The sequence below is a fragment of the Bufo gargarizans genome, chromosome 1, assembly GCF_014858855.1.
Source record: "Bufo gargarizans isolate SCDJY-AF-19 chromosome 1, ASM1485885v1, whole genome shotgun sequence".
Taxonomy (NCBI): Eukaryota; Metazoa; Chordata; class Amphibia; order Anura; family Bufonidae; genus Bufo; species Bufo gargarizans.
Window position 1 is genome coordinate 8,700,894 of NC_058080.1, and position 18,302 is coordinate 8,719,195.

General features: G+C 46.0%; 1 long non-coding RNA gene across 1 annotated transcript; it reads left to right on the plus strand.

The window, feature by feature from the left end:
• Positions 1-8,418: 8,418 nt before the first annotated feature.
• Positions 8,419-8,805, plus strand: LOC122935376. The gene is made up of 3 exons (XR_006388810.1): positions 8,419-8,467; positions 8,562-8,621; positions 8,731-8,805. It is a non-coding gene; the product is annotated as an uncharacterized LOC122935376 (long non-coding RNA).
• The last annotated feature ends 9,497 nt before the right edge of the window (positions 8,806-18,302 follow it).

Sequence of the window (18,302 nt, forward strand, 5' to 3'; positions counted from 1 at the left end):
TCTGGGAATACATTTCACTTTCTTCTCATCAGGCCATTCTTCTTTAGGACATTTATGGCAGATTTCACTGTCTACAATAACATGAAGTAAAATAGAAATGTGATGAAATATTAGTAATGTTAACTGCATATTGAAAGTTATAGATCATATCACCATTCAGGGTGCATTCACATCACCGTCAGAAGAAGAGAGAGAGAGAGAAGTAGGATCCATTAAAAAAAAAAATAGATCCTGTTGCATCAGTTGTCATCCGTTCGAACCATTTCCATCTGAGATCCGTTTTTTTAGACAGAGAAAAAAAGTACTGCATGCAAAACTTTGTTTTCCCTCTCTCTTCTCCTGATGGATCAGAAGAACGGAAAGCTAAACATTGATGTGAATGCACCCTTAGCTTTCCGTTCTTCTGATCCCACAGAAGAGAAAAAATTTTGGATCCTGTGAAAAAAACTGACCCTCTTGCAGCAATTGTCATCCTTTTGAGCCATTTCCATCTGAGATCAGGTTTTTTTAGACGGGAAAAAAAGTACTGCATGCAGGATTATTATTCCGTGTAAAAAATGGATTTCAGATGGAAATGGCTCAAAAGTAAGAAAAGTGATGCAACAGGATCTGTTTTTTTATTTATTTTTTCTCTCTTCTTCTGATGGATCAGAAGAACAGAAATCTAAATGGTGATGTGAACTCAGCCTTAATGAAAGTGAAATACAAATATGTCCACATATATGTGCAGCAGGAAAAGCAGTGCCTAACTCATTCCAACAAAATAGCTTAACTTTACAAATACCAAATGTGCCTGCAATCCAACTGGTCAGAAAGAAGGTGGTGCATTGTGTCACTAACGAAGACCTGCACATAGGGTCATAAGGTCAAGACCTAATAATGGAATTTGAACTGGAAAATTGATTACAGTCAAAGTTTTTTTTTTTCTTTTTTCCTTTACCACTGTCTCTCTACCTCGGTTGAAAAATACACTGGAAATGTGGGAAGAGAAGTCTGCACAACAGGTGTTGCTTGGGATAAGAGTTGCAACCATGATCATCATGTGTGACGGATAAGCCACTGAGGGCATTGCTTCGATCTACGAGGCCCCTCGTAGCTGGCCAGCTAAGACCTGTCCTAGCTTGCTAATATAGCTTATATGTTTATACAGCTAGTCCTGCCAATACATGTAATAATGTTCCTATGTTTATGTGTTAAAGACAAAAGCAGAGTTAATTACAGTGACTTTATGTTTGGATGTCATGTAATAGTTATGTTTTGTGTTCACAGAAGCAGAAAAGATAATACGCCTTTAAGATTCATTATATAATGCAAGGTAAGCCCAATGACACAGCAGAAGCAACATAAAGCATAGAGTTAAACTGTTGTTGCTGGGCAGAAGTCTTCACCAATGATAGCCAGCCTCACACACAGCCTGCGTGGAGAATCCCCCTAGCAGGAGCTGCTAGAATCATTACACCAGAGGAGAGGACATTTACAGACATTGACTCCAGCAAGAGCTGTGTTTTATGGAAGCAGAGAGGCCAAAATAGGTATTTAAAACAGTTATATAATGTTCCTATTGTTAGTATTGTGATTAGAACTGTATACTGAACTAGTTATATATGTGTTTACTTACAGTTCTACCAATTGCAAGCTACAAATTGCAAAGCATGCAATTGCAACCATTCAAATTCCATATTGCAATACAAATTGCATACAAACATACCAGATCATGGTCAACCAATCTGCAAATAGTTACTGCTAACTGCATACTGCAAATTGCGACCAAATTCAGCAAGTAGAACTATTACTTAGGCCTCAGATATACCTCTCAGATCATAAAGATCTTAAATAACTTAAAGTGAGGGTACAGATACTCTTTAAACCTACTGTTTCCATAGAACGGCGCTCAAAGAATTACAGAGTAACAAACAGTCTGGTTGGACTAAAAAGTCAGAGATATCAAAATTCTTCTAATGCCACAGCGCAAAAGGCACTTCATAGTCCTGCGCCTGCCACACTGACAATAAAGATGTCATGGTGTGCAGGAATGTCCCAGATATGGACTGTCCAAGTTTGTATGTGTCCCAGAAGTAAGCTGTCCAATAGTGCATGTTTCCCAGATGTGAGCTCTATTAGTGTGCATGTGTACCGGGTGTGAGATGTCCAAGGGTGCATAGAGGTGCAACGTACAATGGTGCCTGTAACTTGAGTGTAAGACATGTTTAGAGATGAGCAAATTGAAGTTGATCCAGTGGAATTCGATCTGAATTTCAGGAAAAATGTGATTCGCACCGAATCCGAATTTTCTCACGCTTTGTGGTAACGAATTGCATTTTTTCCTAAAATGGCTGCTGCATGTGTTAGGACATAGAACAAAGAACTCTGGGAACGATGAATCACCCACAATGTCATGCATGCAGCCAATCAGCAGCAAGCCATCCCTATGATGTCACAGCCCTATTAATAGACTCAGCCATCTTAGATTCAGCCATTTTTCAAGTGTACTTAGTGCAGAGAGAGACTCCAGCAGACGCTAGGGAAAATGCTAGGAAAGACTTGAAAACTTTTATTTTGCTGAATAGAAGTTCAGGGAAAGAGCATTAGAAGTGTAGGGAAAGGATAGGGAGGAATTATTCCACCCTATAAAAGGAAAACAGGGTCCAATAGGGGATTTTACAGCCTGGGTAATAGGAGCAATCCTATTACACCTTGTTGCACTGACTGGGGATCCAAATCGCCATTATACTGCTGATTTCAGGTTTGCAATAGATGATACCGCTGTAATTCCAGCAAATCTTTCTTGTTATTGGGGTGCAAGTGCTGTGTGATACAGCCATTAACAGGGTGTATTACTAGGAAGCATATCTACATATATTTCTTATTAGCCATTGAGCGATGCAGTTATATGTTCTAAAGCCTTTTTTGGCGTGTATAAGTGGGGAAAAAGGGGCTTATTAGCCGTTGTGTGGTGAAGTGAGAAAATTGCAGCCCTTTTTGGTGTGAATTAGTGGCAAAAAAAGTATTATTTGCAGTTCAACAGTGCAGTTATATGTTCTAAAGCTTTTTTGGCGTGTATTAGTGTAAAAAAAAAAGTATTATTTGCTGTTGTGTGGTGAAGTGAGAAAATTAGAGCTCTTTTTGGGGTGTATTAGAGGCAAAAAAAAATAATATTATTTGCCGTTAGGCGGTGCAGTTATATGTTCTGAAGTCTTTTTTGTTGTGTATTATTGGCAAAAAAAATATTTGCCGTTGTGTGATGAAGTGACAAAATTACAGCCTTTTTTGGGGTGTATTAATTTCCTTTTAATTTACTTAATTGATCTAACAATATGTCAGACAGAGATGGGACAGGCCCTGCACAGAGGATGGGCAGGGGCCTAAATGTTTCTGGCACAGGCACATGTCGAAGCAGAGTATGTGGGAGCGACAGCAGGGGTCACTTCCAGAGGCCTGAGCTCCCGGTGTCATATAGCAGTGTCTTGACCAGCAACCCAACGGTTCTTGAATGGTTGACTTGATCATCCACTTCATCCCAAGTGACATCAGACACCCCCAACCAAGAGTCGGTGGGTTCGTCAGACACAACTCTAAGTTGCATGGCCCGCGAGCAGGCCCTGTGCCCTCACCTGTCCTCAAGCTGCCTCTGTCCTTTTCTGTTCCATCAGCCAGAGAAGTATTGTATGCTGTAGGCTCAGCTCCACAATACAGCGATGAAGAGCTACTAGAGGACAGTCAGCAGCTACTGCCCAGCCAAGATCTGGAGGAGACATCCGCCGCATCCTCCGGTAAGGGGCAAGTAGTGATGAGGAAAGTGGTATGGGAGCAGGTGTTGTGAGCGGTCAGGCTCCTGGCTCAGAGACCATTGAGGAGGACATCAGTGACGTGCAGACAGTATTTGATGATGATGTAGCCGATCGCAATTGGGAGAAGAGGGTAGCAGCTTGCTCGTGAGGAAGTGGCGGATCCAGCAAGTCAGTAGTCTGGCTGGGAGTTAGCAGGATGGCAGCAGTGGGAGGTTTGGAGCAAAACGTGCCCATAATAGACCACCCGCTTTGCAGGAGCCTACCTGCCCGGAAAGTAGTGGTGCAGGGGTTCACGGAGGCAGCAGCAGTAGCAGTCAGTCAGTGCAGAGTGTTGGGGGTAAAATCAACTACTCGGTGGTGTGGCAGTTTTTTGTTAAGCCGCCGGAGGAGGTAAACATGGCCATTTGCGGATACTGTGGGCCGAAGGTGAAGCGTGGCCATGGTGCCAATGTTGCCACATATGCAGCATCACCATAAAGTGGCCTGGGAGAACCGTGGCTCCGATGTGGTGGTCCAGCCTGCCGCTGCATCACACAGTGGCATGCACCCAATTTAAGGCAGTCAAGGCTCCACCACCTCAGCTGAAAGGAGCTGTCTGTCCTTCCCATCATCTTCTGGTCCTGATGCTCCTGCTCCTCCTCCTACTCCTCATCGGTCATTCTATCAGCAATTGATCACCGAAGCGATTGCCAAGAGACAACAGTATGCGTGCACTCATCAAACGGTGCAGAAGCTGAATGTGGTCCTGGCCAAATTGTTGGTGCTGCAGTCCCTCACTTTCCAAGTGGTGGACTCTACACCTTTCAGAGAAGTGATGGCTTGTGCTGAGCCGAGGTGGAGAATCCTAAACTGTAATTTCTTTGCCAAAAGGCAGTACCAGCCCTGCACACATATGTAGAACAGAAGGTGGGTCAGTCCTTGAGCCTTTCGGTGTTTGCCAAAGTGCATGGCAGTGCCGACGTGTGGAGCTATAGATATGGTCAAGGACAATATATGTCCTTTATGGCCCACTGCATAAGTGTGGTTCTTGCCCAGCCAAACCAGCAACTTTGTCAGGTAAAGCCGCTTCCACGTTCTCACGCTGTTGTCCGCCTCTGCCTCCTCATCCTCCACTGTGTCCTCAGCCTCCTCTGGAGGAAAAATTCACATTGCTCCTCCAGCATACTACATTTGCAGGGCACTGCCTTGTCTTGCTGTTCTACTCCTCGTTTGCCTTGGTGAACGGAGTCACACAGGGGAGCAGGCGCATCCAGAGGAGCTACAGGGCAATGAGGAAGATGAGGCAGAGGACCCAGACACACTGTGGCAGTATGCAGTGGAGATGGAGGCAAGGAGTCCCTCTGTGTCACTTGCGCAAATGACCCGTTGTCATCATTTGGCAGAAAGATGACTTCTGGCTCTCTACCTTGTTGGATCCTCGCTACCGGTGCAAAATGGGGGCCTTTTTTACACCCACTCAGATGGAGGGCAAACTGAACTACTATAGAGACATCCTATGTAGTCAGTTAGCCGCTGCCTATCTGCGCCGTTGTTCATCATCTCACAGGTATGACTGAGGGGGCACTCTGTGCTCTCGTTCCACTGCCATGGCTGCTGTGGCGGGGTAGAAGCAGAACCAGTTCCATCAGCAGCAGCTTGAGTCTAGAGTCGATAATAAGCAGCTTTAATAATCTGCCTAGTGAAGAAACCACTCACCAGCAGCAGCAGCATAACCTGAACCAGCAGGTGGTGGCATACTTGGACAGCACCCTGCCACCCCACATTGAAGAACCGCTGGACTCAGGCCCGTCGCTACCAGACAGGCAAAACAAGCATTTGCTTGGGGCCCCGAGCTGATTGGGGGCCCGAGCTGGCCCGCCTGGAGCCAAGCAGAGTAACTCTGAAGATCCATTCTAACCCCCAGACGTTCCTGGGGGTTAGAATATACCATCGGATCTGAGTTTTACGAGCTCAGTGAGATCGTAAAACCTCAAATCCGATGGTATATTCTAACCCCCAGGCGTTCCCATGGTGACAGGGACGCTTGCCTGTGGGTTAGAATATACAGGGCCGCCCACGCCGCTCACACAGCATATTTTTAAACTAATCAGTAACTACTTTACCTTGTCTTTATAATCATTGCTCATTGCTGACTGAGCTCTTTACTTTGTCTTAGGCTCTTAGCTCCGGTCCGGACTCCGGTAACAACAGCAGGCAGAGCGGGGGGCGGCGCTCACTCACTGTCACTGACGTCACGCGCCTGCTCCTCCCACTAGGCGGCGCAGGCGCGTGACGTCAGTGAGTGAGCGCCGCCTGCACTCACTGCCTGCTGTTGTTAGTGTTACCGGAACTAAGCCTAAGACACAGACAGTAAGAAGAGTCAGATACTAGTAGTCATCAGAGTCGGATATTTAATCCAAGTAAAGAGCTCAGCAATGAGCCTTGATTAAAGTTTAAGTAGTTACTGGTTAGTTTATAAATATTATATACTGGAATACTGCCTGTGAGCGTCGGGGAGGGGGATCTGTGGATGGCACTGTAGGGGGATCTGTGGATGGCAGTGCCATCCACAGATCCCCCTACAGTGCCATCCACAGATCCCCCTCCCCTAAACAGTGCCATCCACACAGATCTCCCCCCTAAGGCCCCATGCACACGGCCGTGTTTCACAGCCGTGTGCGGGCCGTGGAACCGCGGCCTGGATCCCTCCTGAGAGCAGGAGCGCACGGCGTCACTGGTTGCTATGACGCCGTGCGCTCCCTGCTGCCGCCGCAATACAGTAATACACTGGTATAGATCATACCAGTGTATAACTGTACTGTGCCGGCAGCAGGGAGCGCACGGCGTCATAGCAACCAGTGACGCCGTGCGCTCCTGCTCTCAGGAGGGATCCAGGCCGCGGTTCCACGGCCCGCACACGGCTGTGAAACACGGCCGTGTGCCTGGGGCCTAAACAGTGCCATCCACAGATCCCCCCTCCCCTAAACAGCAGTGCCATCCACAGATCTCCCTACAGTGCCATCCACAGATCCCCCTCCCCTAAACAGTGCCATCCACACAGATCTCCCCCCTAAGGCCCCATGCACACGGCCGTGTTTCACAGCCGTGTGCGGGCCGTGGAACCGCGGCCTGGATCCCTCCTGAGAGCAGGAGCGCACGGCGTCACTGGTTGCTATGACGCCGTGCGCTCCCTGCTGCCGCCGCAATACAGTAATACACTGGTATAGATCATACCAGTGTATAACTGTACTGTGCCGGCAGCAGGGAGCGCACGGCGTCATAGCAACCAGTGACGCCGTGCGCTCCTGCTCTCAGGAGGGATCCAGGCCGCGGTTCCACGGCCCGCACACGGCTGTGAAACACGGCCGTGTGCCTGGGGCCTAAACAGTGCCATCCACAGATCCCCCCTCCCCTAAACAGCAGTGCCATCCACAGATCTCCCTACAGTGCCATCCACAGATCCCCCTCCCCTAAACAGTGCCATCCACACAGATCTCCCCCCTAAGGCCCCATGCACACGGCCGTGTTTCACAGCCGTGTGCGGGCCGTGGAACCGCGGCCTGGATCCCTCCTGAGAGCAGGAGCGCACGGCGTCACTGGTTGCTATGACGCCGTGCGCTCCCTGCTGCCGGCACAGTACAGTAATACACTGGTATAGATCATACCAGTGTATTACTGTATTGCGGCGGCAGCAGGGAGCGCACGGCGTCATAGCAACCAGTGACGCCGTGCGCTCCTGCTCTCAGGAGGGATCCAGGCCGCGGTTCCACGGCCCGCACACGGCTGTGAAACACGGCCGTGTGCATGGGGCCTAAACAGTGCCATCCACAGATCCCCCCCTCCCCTAAACAGCAGTGCCATCCACAGATCTCCCTACAGTGCCATCCACAGATCCCCCTCCCCTAAACAGTGCCATCCACAGATCTCCCCCCTAAACAGTGCCGTCCACAGATCCCCCCCTAAACAGTGCCATCCACTGGATCCCCCCTAAACAGTGCCATCCACAGATCCCCCCCTCCCCTAAACAGTGCCATCATGATGATCATGGCACTGTTTAGGGGAGGTGGGATCTGTGGATGGCACTGTTTAGGGGGATCAGTGGATGGCACTGTTTAGGGGGATCTGTGGATGGCATTGTTTAGGGGGGAGATCTGTGGATGGCACTGTTTAGGGGAGGGGGATCTGTGGATGGCACTGTTTAGGGGGGAGATCTGTGGATGGCACTGTTTAGGGGGGAGATCTGCGGATGGCACTGTTTAGTGGGAGATCTGTGGATGGCACTGTTTAGGGGGAGATCTGTGGATGGCACTGTTTAGGGGGAGATCTGTGGATGGCACTGTTTAGGGGGGAGATCTGTGGATGGCACACAGGGAAGGGGGGTGAGGAGAACACAGAGAGGGGGCCGGTGCAGAGCTCTAAGGGACGAAAGAGAGAGCTCTATAGGAAAGGGGGCAGGACAGGGAGCTCTTTCACACTACGCCGCCGCGCACACACACACATAATGCATCAGTAAAGTGACACTTTTATCCCTCCTCAAGGAGGCTCCTCTCTCAGCAGCCAGCCAACCACGTGATCTCGGCTGCCAGCAAAAAAAAAAACCTCCTCGGAGTCGACAGTCATCATGAAGCGGAATTATGCTTCAGGAAGCCAGAAAAGAAAGAAGAGAAAGGAAGAGGAGGATAAGAAAAAACAAGATAGTGGTAATTGATAAATTACCATTCACCATCTATTAAATTCACCATCTATTAATGATTTTTATTATAAAGTGTTACCATCTTTTCTTTCTCCCTCAAGGTGCTTTGCTTAAATTTCTCAGCCCTCAGGCTCTTCCTAAGGATACCTCCACTGATGAAGGTAGAGTGAATTTCTCTCACTGAGCTTAGCTGTTAATGCTTTCAATATGCTAACATAAATGGTAATAAAACGTACCAATTTCTGATTTTTTTTCCAATTATTTTCCCAGCTACACCATCAACGTCATCCTCAACATCAACAGATGCATCACTTCTCAGTGCTGATGTCTCCTCTATAGCACAAGGTCAGAATTTTTAATATACAGTTTAATATACAGTAGTGCCTGTCAAATTTCTAGGTGTCAGGCACAACTTGTACAGAATGCATCACTGAGTGTCTGACACCTAGAAATTAATGTTTTTATTAATATAATTCATCTGTTGTACAGTACAACAGATGAATTATATTAATAAAAACATTATTTTTCCCCAGCTACACCGTCAATAGCATCTCACACAGTGGAAGACACTGCATCCAGAACAGAAATTGAGTCTGCACCACTTCCCAACACTGAGGTTACCTCTACAGCTCAAGATACCACAAGTACTGTAATTATAGCTGATGACCCTGCGCAGTGGCCAGCAGTCCTGACTGATAGTGTGCGCTGTCAAATTGTTAAAAAAGGACCAGTGCAAGTCAAAAACATTGTATTCCCCCAAAATTCTGAGAGTCCACCTCGAAGATTCACAAATGAGAATTACATGAGAAGCATGAAAAATGGGGAGAAAATTCTTAGATCGTGGATGTTATATTCCATAAGCACAGACTCAGTGTTCTGTTTTGCCTGCACTGTTTTTGGGAAGCGTGATAATGCCTTAAGCAACTGTGGCTTCCGTACATGGAGGAACCTAGCTCATCATTTAAAATTGCACGAATATTCAAAGGGTCATTGTGACAATATGACAAACTGGCATGAGCTGCAGAGGAGACTGCAAACCAATACGACCATAGATCGAAGACAACAAAGCTTGATGCAGATAGAGATTGAGCATTGGAAATGTGTCATAAGGAGAGTGATTGCTATAATTTGTCACTTAGCAGAACGCAACCAGGCTTTAAGAGGGACCACAAGTGAATTGTATGACCCGCACAATGGGAATTTTCTGGCACAAGTTGAACTAATGGCACAGTTCGATTCAGTTATGACTGAACACATAAGAAGGATACAAAACCAAGAGACAAGAGTGCATTACTTGAGTGGAACTATTCAAAATGAAATAATTGCACTAATTGGAAAAAAGGTACTGGAAGAGATTGTGAGAAGAGTACACAGAGTAAAGTATTACTCTGTTATTATGGATTGCACTCCTGATGTCAGTCATAAGGAACAGCTTTCCATTGTTCTGAGAATTGTTAATTGCGAACCATCTGTGTCCATTGCAGAACATTTCTTTGGATTTTTAGATGTTGAAGAAACAACTGGTAAGGGCCTGACTGAAGTCCTACTTGACCACCTGCAGAAACACAGCCTGAGTATTTCTGACTGCCGTGGTCAGTCTTATGACAATGGCAGCAATATGATGGGCCATAAACAGGGTGTTCAGGCAAGAATTTTGCAATTGAACAGCAAAGCATTTTGCATTCCATGCAGCAGTCATACACTTAACCTGGTTGTGGCAGATGCTGCCAAGTCCTCAGTGCTGTCCATCTCCATCTTTGGTGTGTTGCAAAGACTCTATAACTTATTCAGTTCCTCTGTGCAACGCTGGGCAGTTCTAAAGGAACATGTAAAGCAGCTCACTTTAAAACCTTTGTCAACAACAAGATGGGAAGCTCGAATTGACTGCGTGAAGGTGGTGCGATACCAGTTACCAGAGATCCTGGATGCATTGTCTGCACTCCAGATGTTTGCTATAGAGAAGGGGGACTCAGAGACCATGTCCAGTGCTAAAAGCTTACATGGTGAGATGAAGACCTGGTCTTTTCTGCTTTGCACAATGACCTGGTACAATGTTTTGTACCAGATCAATCATGTCAGCAAGCTGCTACAAAGTCCAAATGTTTCAATGGAAACACTTAGATCAGAAACAGAAGGAGTAAAATACTACCTTGAAAACTTCAGGGAAAAAGGGATTGCCTCCTGTCAAACTGATGCAAAGGAGATTGCAGAAAATCTGGATATGGAAATGACCCTTCCTGAGAAAAGGCAGCGTAAAAAGAAAAGACAGTCTCTATATGAAGGTACAGAGGACACTCAGTCTACTCCAGATGAGACTTTCAGAAGAGACTTCTTTCTGCCCATGGTTGACACAGCCCTCAGAAGCCTAAGTGACAGGTTTTCAAGATTAAAGGGTGTTTATGACCTTTATGACTTTCTGTTCTCAAAGGACAACATGAAGCAGACAATAAAGAATGGAAAGCTTCATGAACGATGCAAAAAATTGGAACAAACCCTCCATGACATTGATGCTGATGACTTGGCACTTGAGATCAATTCATCTCTCTACACATTTCCAGACCATGTAGCCACTTCCCCATTTGACATGCTTAATTACATATACAGTGAGAAGCTACTGGATTTGTACAGTAATTTAAGCATTGCTTTGCGTCTACTCCTGACTCTCCCTGTGTCAGTGGCCTCTGGTGAGAGGAGCTTTTCAGCTTTGAAGCTGATAAAAAATTACATGAGGTCCACCATGGGCCAAGAAAGGCTCACAGGACTGGCACTTACATCAATTGAGCGTGATGTTCGCCAGTCTTTGGACATGGAGGACATTGTGATTGCCTTTGCAGAAAACAAGGTTCGCAAACAACAGTTTTAGATGATTTGCACATGTTTCTAAGAACTGAAAAATGTTAATGTGTGTGTTTTAAGTATGTTGGATTTAGTTATTGTGCACTTTTTTAATGTATATTGGATTGTATGGTACAGTGGTGTTTTTTGCAAATGTTCATTTGTTGAAAATGTTCAAATTTCATGCACATTAAATGCAACAGCAGTATTTGCACTGTAAACCTCCTTTTTTATTTATATAAAGTGTGGGTGAACTTAAACTGTATGGCTATACTGTGGTTCCTGTAAGCTTTGCGTGCGTAAGGTGGGGAGGGTGTGGAGGGGGGGCCTCCATGTCTATTTTGCTTGGGGCCCCCAAATTCCTTCAAACGGCCCTGGCTGGACTACTGGGCAGCTAAACTGGATTTGATGCCGCAACTGGCCAAGTTTGCCCTGGAAAAGCTGTCCTGTCTGGCCAGTAGTGTGGCATCAGAGTGGGTGTGTAAGCATTTAATAGAACAGGTTCTGCAGACACTTTAGTTATTTGGTCAGTTTTGGCCCCGTAACTGCTCAAATAAGTGAAGTGTGCAGTGATTCTAAGAGCGATGCCTGTCATCTGTGTGTCAAACTGACTCACAGTATTGTTTCACTACCACAGCAGACTCCCTGTTCGTGTTACTGCAAGCACGGTGTTCTACACCACTATGCAGGCTCTCTGCAGCCATAAAATAGTTGTTTTTTAACGCACTTCACCGGAAATAAATTTATATTGAATCAAATCTATTTGGAGAATTCAGCAAACCGTCCGAATCGAATTTTTGAGAAATTCACTCATCTCTTATATATTTTCTGAAAGAAGACAGATAGCACATTGGTAAAATGCCACTCAGCACTTTATACACATAGGCACCTCTATGCAATTTTGCATCAAATCATAAGTTGTATCTTTTAAAAGTAATATCCGTTACCCCTTGTATCTGTAGTAACACAGGTTCTAAACACATGCAGATGATATGATGCCCGGAATAATATATTTTTACCTGTTCTATTGGACACTTCATTCTCAGAACATGGGATACAGTCATAGCAGCAGACGTGATATCCTCCATTAGAAGCTCTCCTGTATCCTGGAGAACATGGCTCATTACACCGAGACTGTGGCATCTGGGAAATTATATAAAATACAGTGTTACAGGAGTTATCACTTCATGGGACAATGGGGGCATATCGCTAGGATATGACCCCATTGTCTTATAGGTTCAGGTCCCACCACCACCAAGCCGTCTCCCCATAGAAGTGAATGGGAGCGTACTGCGCATGCGTGGCCCCGCTCCCATTAATTTCTATACGGCCAACGGAAATAGCCAAACCAGCACTCGCCTATTTTTGCCAGCCCCAAAGAAAATGAATGGAGGGGGCTGCGCATGAGGGGGGCTGCGCACTTCTTCACTTGTGGGGCTCTCTTCTCGATATAGGTGCGGGACCCAGTGGTGGGACCCGCACCTATAAGACAATGGGGGCATATCCTAGCGATATGCCCCTATTGTCCATAATGAGACAACCCCTAATAAAGATATTAAAGAAGTATTCCCATCTTGGACATTGGTGACATATTGCTAGGATCTCTGGGACTCACATCTATCATTAGAACGGAGCTTCTGAATGATAAGTTCTGAATGGTCCTGCATGTGCGGCCACCATCCATTCATGTCACGGATGGTGTTGCAGGAAACTAGAAGTCACAAATATAGATCCGACTGACTTGATCCCAAACTAAGGAACAAATGGGTGAGCCCTATAAAAGCCCTAGAGCTCTCCCTGACTGCTCAGCCTATACAAAGATCTTTATGATAGAAAGATGCATGTCCTCGTACCTAGACTGTGTGACACCTGAAAACCCTACAATAGTGAGGGGACACGACCACCGGCTCCCTGCACTTAATACGGAGGAAGTCAGGGTCACCTAGAATCAAGCCAACAGGAAAACACAAATAAAGGAAAAGACTTATCTAAGGAACCAGCAGTTACAGAATCTAGCAGTGAGCACAATCCAGGAAGTTTTATAAACCGCAAAGTGAAGCAATATGGGAGGGGATATAAAGGGATGCAATCAGTGCAACTAGATGACAGCTAAGAGAGGGAAACGAGATAACAAAATGAAACCAAAACAAAAGAACCTCAAGCAAGAGGTACTGAAGAACGTATGTCAAAGCTTCTCAGAGATCTGGCGGTGACAATTCATTTCTAAGGGAGCACTGAAAATAGTCGAGCGCTGCCTTGCCTATTTCTGTAAGCAAAATAGAAGAGAATGGAGCAATCTTCTGCCATTACTTCAATGGGACTGACAAACATTTTGGGGACTCCCATAAAAATGAATAAAGGGCGGCCAAACATGCACAGTGCACCCTCTAGGACTTTGCGAGCTCTGTTGTGTGGCAATATTCCCCCCAATGTCCAAGATAGGAACCCTTTAAGTAAAGTGTTTCAAACCTAAGGAAATTATTGTGATGAAATAAAACAATTCTAGAGGTTCGAGAACTTGACTGTATACTTGGATTTACTGTAGCTTATAATGTCTGTCTTTTACATTACTAGATATAACATTTTATAAAGATGTCTGCATTAGATAAATCCTCATATAAAAGTTGTTGGCCGCTTCTTCCAGTAACGACTGATTGAGGGGCCTACCAGTAAAAATTTATTCTGGGGGCCCACTGTAAATCTACATGCAAAGGCAAATGCAAATGGCACATGTCCACACAGAAAAATTGCAACAAGTGAAACTTTATTGTAACATGCCTGATGCTCCATTCTTGTGACTGGCTGTGGCCCCAGTAGTCAGACCTCACAGCCCTTTCCACCTCCTGTCAAATGCAACTCAAAAATATGCAGTACAGACCAAAAGTTTAGACACACCTTCTCATTCAAAGAGTTTTCTTTATTTTCATGACTATGAAAATTGTAGATTCACACTGAAGGCATCAAAACTTTGAATTGACACATGTGGAATTATATACATAACAAAAAAGTGTGAAACAACTGAAAATATGTCATATTCTAGGTTCTTCAATGTAGCCACCTTTTGCTTTGATTACTGCTTTGCACACTCTTGGCATTCTTTTGATGAGCTTCAAGAGGTAGTCACCTGAAATGGTCTTCCAACAGTCTTGAAGGAGTTCCCAGAGATGATTAGCACTTGTTCACTCTGCGGTCCAGCTCACCCCAAACCATCTCGATTGGGTTCAGGTCCGGTGACTGTGGAGGCCAGGTCATCTGGCGCAGCACCCCATCACTCTCCTTCATGGTCAAATAGCCCTTACACAGCCTGGAGGTGTGTTTGGGGTCATTGTCCTGTTGAAAAATAAATGATGGTGCAACTAAACGCAAACCGGATGGAATCGCATGCCGCTGCAAGATGTTGTGGTAGCCATGCTGGTTCAGTATGCCTTCAATTTTGCCAAGCACCCCGACACCATCACACCTCCTCCTCCATGCTTCACGGTGGGAACCAGGCATGTAGAGTCCATCCGTTCACCTTTTCTGCGTCACACAAAGACACGGTGGTTGGAACCAAAGATCTCAAATTTGGACTTATCAGACCAAAGCACAGATTTCCACTGGTCTAATGTCCATTCCTTGTGTTCTTTAGCCCAAACAAGTCTCTTCTGCTTGTTGCCTGTCCTTAGCAGTGGTTTCCTAGCAGATATTCTACCATGAAGGCTTGATTCACACAGTCTCCTCTTAACAGTTGTTCTAGATATGTGTCTGCTGCTAGAACTCTGTGTGGCATTGACCTGGTCTCTAATCTGAGCTGCTGTTAACCTGCGATTTCTGAGGCTGGTGACTCGGATGAACTTATCATCCGCAGCAGAGGTGACGCTTTGTCTTCCTTTCCTGGGGCGGTCTGCATGTGAGCCAGTTTCTTTGTAGCGCTTGATGGTTTTTGTGACTGCACTTGGGGACACTTTCAAAGTTTTCCCAAGTTTTCGGACTGACTGACCTTTATTTCTTAAAGTAATGACGGCAACTCGTTTTTCTTTACTTAGCTGCTTTTTTCTTGCCCCGGCAAACAGTTCCGCCCCCTCCCTATGCCATAGTCTACCTTCTAGAAATGCCCCGTCCTTCTTCCTGTCGGCGGCCAGAAAACTCTTGCAGGCGCAGTACCGCCTGCGGCCTGCGCGATCATCAAGCTCCTGAGGGCAACAGCCTCAAAAGTCTCACTGGGCATGCGCTGAGCCCAGTGACGTAACCTGAGCGCTGTTGCCCTGAGGAGGTTGATGATCACGCAGGTCGCAGGCGGTACTGCGCCTGTGCGAGTTTTCTGGCCGCCGACAGGAAGAAGGACGGGGCATTTCTAGAAGGTAGACTATGACGTGGGGAGGGGGCGGAACCGTTTGCCGGGCTGTGGGAGGTTATTTGAGGATCAGGAGGCGTTCTTGGGCACTGGAGGGGGGCGTCACTGGGCACCGGAGAAGGAAAAAAACTGGGCGCCTTGGAGCCTCATTAGCATATCATAAAAAGCGCTTTTATATCAAAAGGACAAAACGAAATAAAGTAAAAAGAAGACTGCTGGAAATAAGATACTTTAGTGAACATAGCGATGGTGACAGCTTAAAATGCTAAAAGCAGGGGCGGAGCTAGCGCCAGACGGAGATGGTTGCATAGTTCACTGCTCTCTTAGGAGGTTCGTCCCTAACACCAGCTTACTTCAGCACAATCGGGCGAGAATGGTGAAAATCGGCAACCCGAAACAAGGAGAACACCTTGCCACCCCTAAGGGCCAGATTCCTCCTGGGGATATGGAGAAATTTCTCAAGAAAGCGGCTGCAACGGTCGCCACAAGAGAAACTAAGATGGCGCCGACACCGCAGCCTAAAGCATTGAAGCGTGCACCCGTCCTCTCCGAGGGAGAAAGCGATGCGGAAGACATACAGGTCAGTTCCGAATTACCGCTGACAAGGAAATATCTTGACAGGGCCCTGAATAGGGTTATGGAACCCATACTTACTGAACTCTCGGCGTGCAGACAGGAGATACGGCATATTGGGGATAGGGTTAAGACCCTGGAATCGCACCAAGCGGCATCCCTAAATCATCAAACCGCAGTGTCGGTATCTCTTCGCCGATGCACAGCTCACCTAAATAAGCTTCACAATGCACTCGAAGACCAGGAAAATAGAGGGCGCCAAAATAATTTAAGGTTTCGTGGGATACCAGAGGCGGTGTTGCCTGGTGATATAACAGCGGCCGTCCTTGCTATATGCAGCTCAGTGCTGGGCCCCAATTTCTCGCAAGATATTATAATCGAACGGGCACATAGAGCCCTCCGCCCTAAACCCAAACCATCTTAACCGCCCAGAGATGTCATATGTAAGTTCTTAAATTTCCCAGTAAAATCCGCCATCCTGGAAGCCGCACGCAACCACCCTGACTTGACTTATGAGGACTCTAAGCTGGAAATATACCAAGATTTAGCCCCCTCTACTCTGAAAAAACGCAGGGCACTCAAACCATTGACCGACTGGCTCCGGTCCAATAAAGTCCTATAACGCTGGTCCTATCCCTTTGGGCTCGCATTCTCCTACGCAGGAAAGAAGATTCTCATCTCATCTTTTGCGGACTTACCTGCCACCTTCAATCTTCTGAATGTCGCCCCTATGCCGATTGAGATTTGGGAACTCTACCAGGACTTGGGTGACCTTCCGGACCTCCCTAAAGTAGTCCCCTTTGAAATATTACATACCCCGAAGAATTCCAGATCCAGGAAAAGAGGTCTCCAGCTCACCCCCAGAAGCCTCTGTCAAGACCACTAATCTGGACTGCATTAGTTCCCGATTACAATGGTTGAGCTTACCTTTTACCGTATTACTTTTGCAGGTGTTTAGTTGTTGTGTTTAATAACAGGTTTAATAACAGACATAACGTTGGTGTCCATCTACCTGCCTAACCTTATAGCTAGTATCATCCTCGCCGATAATCTCTTAGCCCTAATCAGGTTGTTATACGACCTCCCTATCGGTCACTCGACCACACAACCCCCATAAGTATGATGCATATACAGGTATAAGTATGCTTGTTCTTCCATTGGTTGTTTTTTTGTGTTTTGTTCTATTTTCTTACCCTGTCTTTTTCCCAAGGTATGTGACACTCTCCTTAGCCAAATGCAATCTTCGCTGCAACTCGGTTCTGATCTCTCACCAAAAAGCAGGATCCCATGATATTTTCACTCTCTCTTGGAGGACACACCACTGGCTTAGAGGTAATCCCATTCTCGCCTCATTAAATGGCTGATTTACACATTGCATCTTACAATGTTAAGGGCTTTCACTCCCCTTCCAAAAGGAGTCAAATCTTTACCATTTTAAGAAAAGCTAAAGTCGAAGTGGTGTTCCTCCAAGAGACACACTATCGCTTCAACCACTATCCCAGAATGCAGTTTTCTCATTACTCTAATTGGTACCACTGTGGGGGCAATTCGTCAGCATCAAGTGGGGTCAGTATAGGATTTCAAAGGAAGATTCCATTTAAGCTTATTAACCAAGTGTTAGACCCAGATGGAAGATATATATTGATCAAGGGCTCCATAGGCCAACAAATATATACCTTTATTAATTTATATGTCCCTAATTCAAACCAATCCCAATGGTTAGCTAATATGGTCCCAATTATTAGCTCTTTTAAAGAAGGAATAGTGATAATGGGAGGGGATTTGAATGTCGCCCTATTCCCACAACTAGATGCATCCTCACACAAATCGACCCAATCCAGAAAATCTCTCAAAGCCATTAGAAATAACCTATGGAACCTCCACCTGGTAGATGCCTGGCGCTCTCACCATCCTAATACCCTCGACTATACCTTTTACTCTTCAGTACACAGCACATACCACCGTCTGGACTATTTGTTCATCTCTAAGGAACATCTTCACCTGTGTAGTAATACCTCAATAGGCTCCATACACTTGTTAGACCATTCTCCTATATTCATTCAAATATTAGCTCCTACCAAAAATCCCACATGTTTTAGTT